Source organism: Nyctereutes procyonoides, unplaced genomic scaffold (genome assembly GCF_905146905.1).
Source record: "Nyctereutes procyonoides isolate TBG_1078 unplaced genomic scaffold, NYPRO_anot_genome, whole genome shotgun sequence".
Lineage (NCBI taxonomy): Eukaryota > Metazoa > Chordata > Mammalia > Carnivora > Canidae > Nyctereutes > Nyctereutes procyonoides.
This window is the reverse complement of record NW_026575020.1, coordinates 43,370,300-43,375,538: the sequence shown is the minus strand read 5'-3', so window position 1 is coordinate 43,375,538 and position 5,239 is coordinate 43,370,300. Positions and strand designations below refer to the sequence as shown.

Below are 5,239 nucleotides of genomic sequence, written 5' to 3'. Positions count from 1 at the left end.
AACATTCCAAAACAAAAGGGATATCTGTCAAGCAAACATTCTTTTTTTTTCAAACTCATCAAAAACAGTACAAGGAAGCAAAAATGATTTTCAAAGTTGTGGAAGGAGGAGGAGCTGGAGAAAGGGATTTCACCAGTGTTAAAATTGTGTCATTATATGTCATCAATTTTTAAATCCAATTTTTTACCACATATTGCATAATAGAGACAGAATATGGGTAGCTGATATATAACTTTTCTCCAAAATGTTGCTGAAAGTAAGTAAAAGAAATTTTGAAAAGCTGCATAATTTGTAGCAATTAATAGGATCTCTCTGCAGCACTGGCTATAAAAGCAAATGCCTATCCTTTGCCATTCTTATCTAGTCCAATAGTCTCCTAAAAGAGACTTGCATGTTTTTAAACATAGAGGGATTTCTTTAACAAGAAAAAACAACATTAGGAAGTGAATTTGGCCTATAAGTGAGATAGGACTTTATTTACTTGGACAAAGGCTGCAACATACTTATATTTATTGAATACCTTTCAATATTAACCCATTTCATTCTCCTAATCACCCTCTGAGGAATATACCATTATCTTCTTATATAAATGAGGAATCAGACTGACTTGGAGGTAAAATATAACCTGCCCAAAGTCCACAGTTGTTAATTGTCAGAGCTGTCATTTGCACTCAGACTATCCAATTCTAGAATAGAATTCTTTTAAAAGTAATATATTGCAAAGGCAAAGTCAGAAGAGCAAAAACACATGCTCCATTAAACAGAAGGCCAGGAAACAATCAGCACATTCACTAACCTGAGTTCTCATTCGTAATAGGAGAAAAATATCAATAGATATTGTTCTATAATTTAGTTTCTCATCTTGCCCAAAGATTGTGAGTTCCATTAAAGAAGAAATCTAGTTGAGTTTTATCTCCCAACCTGGACAGAACTTGGAACATAAATACTCAATATACATATATCTGATAAATAAAGGAACTTGATAAGAAAGTATAAAAACCTGAAATTTTATCCTTTCCCTCCATGCTTGTACTTTTGTGTATAACATTTGCCTTATTTTGTCAGTAGTATCTGTTGTCTCAGGAACTATTTTAACTGTAAGTATGAATGTCAAAAGAAGAAGTCAATGTTCATCTTATGACATCCAAATAAGACCTTTGGGACTCAAAACTGAAATGAAAGCCTTGAGAGAAAAGTATTTTTTGCGGCTCAAAAAGTGAAGCCCTAGCATAACTGATTTTCCTGTAATACTGAGAGGCGATAAAGGCTTGTTCAGGGTTGAGTTGTGGGGAAAATCTTCAGAACCAGGATAAGACAGAAAAAGAAGAAGAAATAATATAAAAGTTAAGATGTACAGGAGGTCAACCGAGAAGTTTAAAAGTATAGAATCCCAGCCTGAAAGAATTAAAGGAAAGAAAGAAAGAAAGAAAGAAAGAAAGAAAGAAAGAAAGAAGAAAGGAAAGGAAAGGAAAGGAAAGGAAAGGAAAGGAAAGGAAAGGAAAGGAAAGGAAAGGAAAGGAAAGGAAAGGAAAGGAAAGGAGAAAAGAAGGAGGGAGGGAAGGAAGGAAGATGGAAGAACATAAGGAAGGAAGGCAATATTCAAGGAGATGAAGGTTGAGATGTTTCTAATACTTACATTCAAGAAGCCCCCTACAATCTCATGTATGTTAACTAAAACAAACAAACAAATCCTCACTTAGATATATAATAGAGAAACTAAAGAACATGAAACACAGATGGGAAAATCCTATAAGCAGCCAATGCGAAAATATCAGTTATCTCTAGAGGAAAACTATCAAACTGACAGCTGACATCCCCACAGCAACATTGGAAGCCAGAAAAAAAAATGATTTCTTCAATATGTTAAGAGAAAATAACTGTCAAGTTAGAATTCTAAATTTACCAAACTAATTTTCAATAAAGCCCAATGTTGCATTTTTTTTACCAATAGACATAACAGAATATCCTTCAAGTAAAGTAAATTTTATACCATAAATAAGGTATGAAAAGGACAAGAAAATGGCAAACATGTAGGTCAATTTAAACACATCAGAACAGCACAAAAAAAAAACCCTACAATTTGGGGTCCTTAATGTCAATTTAGAGCTTCAAAATCATGTTTTTAATTCATTTGGTCTCATTACAGGTAGATTAGTGTCTTATTGCTAATGTTACGAATTGCCATGACTCAGTGGCTTAAAACAACACAAATTTATTATATTGCAATTCTGTTGGTCTCAGCTAAATCAGAGTGTGGGCGGGGCAGTGTTTCCACTGGAAGCTCTAGCACAGCTTTAGGAAATAATTCATTTCCTTGCTTTCCCTAGCTAAAAGTCTCCCTCTAAGTCTAGAGCTTGACTATCTTCCTTGGCTTACAGCCATTTTCCTTCATCTTTAAAACCAGCAAGATTAGGGTGAATTTATCTCATGCAATCCCCCTGGTTCTCCATTTTCTGCCTCACTCTTCCACTTTATATGAACTCTTGTGATTACATTGGGCCTAGATGGAAAATCCAGAAAAATCTTCCCATCTCAAAGTCAGCTGATTACGAACCTTAATTCCAACTGTAACCTGAATTTCTCTTTGCCATGTAACATAAGTTCCAGGCATTAGGACACGAACATCTTTAAGATGTCATTACTCTTCCCCTACAATGTACTTCTAATTCTCTTTACCAGTTTTTAATATACAATAATCCATATATAGTCATGTAGAATTTTTGTATTATAAACTCTGCTTATAAACTAATTTTTAATCATAAAAATACTAGTGGCAAAGTAGCGAATAAATAGAACAAAGAGGTCTGGAGACTATTTAACAGTTTGTTCCAAAGGTAAAAATATTTTTACTCTATAGTCCAGCAATTGTACCCTTAGGCATTTCCCCAGGATGAATAAGAAGATATGTTCACAGAAAGGCTTGTATGTGAATATTCATAGCAGCCTTATTTACAATAGCCAAAAGCTGGCAAAAACCAAAATACTCATGACCAGCAATATAGGTAAGCAAATCATGGCATATTCAGAAAAACGAATAAATTACTGATGTACTCAACAGTACAGGTGAATCACAATGATCATTTTGTTGAATGAAAGAAGCCATATAAATAAATACAAAGGAATACATACTATAGGATTCATATACATCATATTAGAGAACAAATCTAATAATACATGATAGAAGTCAGAAGGTTTTGGCCCTAGGCAGAGGTGGGAAAGTGACTGGAAATGGCCAAAAGGGAATTTTTTAGAGTGTATGGGTAGTGGTTACTTACACATATACAATTGTGAAAATTCATTGAACTTGAGAACTGTTTTCAAATAATCTATCCAAGCTCCCTGGTCACTATAGAGCATCTGAGTAACTTTAAACCCTAGTTGTCTTGCACAGATCGTTTTCATTCCTCTGCTATTAAATTTACTCTCAGACATTCCCATTTGTTAAAATTACTTATAGAGAATCAGAAAAAAAGCTCAATTTATTCTTGGATCTAAACAAAGTAGCTAAACAAAAATATTGCCCCAATTTAAACATTTTCCCATCCACATAGCTGTTTTCAGGGAACCAATGTCCTTGCCTTTCTCTCATGCTGATGCTTTATGTATTTCTCTTCCAAATTTATAATCCACAATGACTGTACTCAGTGTTACAGGAGAGGAGTGCATTATTACAGGCTCATTACCTTTAAAAATGTGTGTATCTATTTCTCATTAATTAGGATGAAATAAGATCAAATCATAGCCCAATTCATGATAATTTCTGTTCTTGTAATTGACATCATCAAACAAATGAATTCAAGAACAATGAATATTTCCATTTAGAATTTCTTCAACCTTATTTACATTCAATTTCCCTTATAAAAATTTAAATTCAATCAATTTTTATTTACTGAAAGTGTATCTGTAAGAAGCTCACACTAATTAGATCTGAAGTACAAAATTCAATTATATAAGGTAGGTCAGGTTAAACTCATTTGTCAAACTTCAAATTATAAGTAACTTTCAGATAGCTTCTTACTATATACTTACATTTCCTGTCTCAAAATATTTTGTATAAGTAACTTTTAAAAAACTAAATGCTATGAACTTCACATTTTCTTATCTTTATAAATCTATGAAACATTATTTCACTTATTTTGTTCAAAACTAAGGGTGACATGCCAGTTTTTTTGTTTTGAAGTATACCTGCAACACAATCTTACATTAGTTTTTAGTGTAAAGCATAGTAAATTTGACAACTCTATACATTATTCCATGCTCATCACAAGTGTAGCTACCATCTATCACCATACGATACTATTACAATACCAGTGACTATATTCCCTATGCTGTACCTTTGATCCTGGTGACTTATTGTGACACGTCAGTTTTAATTATCTTTCAACTAATTGTAAAAGTGGTACTTTTCTAAAAAAAAAATCCCAAATAAATCCCTAATTTTTCAAACTTCAATTTGTTTTTCTCTTTAATTTCATGTTCCTGAACATTTAGTAACATCCGGAGACATATATTTAGTTTTTAACTTTGAAATTAATTTAGAAAAAGCTATGGATCTCAATTTACCAATGAATCAGTAAAAAAAAAAATATAACACTCATTTCTTTGTCAATTCAAATTTATCCTTATATTGGGACACCTGGGTTGCTCAGCGGTTGAGCATCTGTCTTTGGCTCAGGGTGTGATCCCGGGGTTCAGGGATTGAATCCTGTATCAGGCTCCCTGTGAGGAGCCTGCTTCTCCCTCTGCCTATGTCTATGCCTCTCTATCTGTGTCTCTCATGAAGAAATAAATAAAATCTTTAAAAAAAATAAATGTATACTTATAAACATGCACAAAATTGAACCAATTAAAGAGCGAGCATATTTCAAAAAATGTTGAAAACAATAAATGTTTTCTTGTTATGGGTCCATAACAAAAGTTAAAAAAAGGTAGTTTCAAAGGACATATATTTATATGTGCCTATATACTATCTTACCACATAAAACATAGTTGGTACAGAGCAGTTCTGAGCTGTGGAGACCATTCTGTAGGAGGTAAGAGCCTGGGAATCAAGCCACCACTATGCCTGTGTCAGATCCCTCTGGCCCAGCCAGACCCAGTCTGGGGTGTTCAAGCTCAGCAGCCATGGGCCATGGCTCCCAATGAAAATTATATGACAGAGGAGGGGCAAGATGGCGGAAGAGTAGGGTCCCCAAATCACCTGTCCCCACCAAATTACATAGATTACCTTCAAATCATC

General features: G+C 33.7%; 1 pseudogene; it reads left to right on the top strand.

Moving 5' to 3' along the window:
* Positions 1-244: 244 nt before the first annotated feature.
* The window catches only part of LOC129500443 (RAD52 motif-containing protein 1-like), a 14,080-nt pseudogene continuing 9,085 nt past the window's right edge, over positions 245-5,239 (top strand).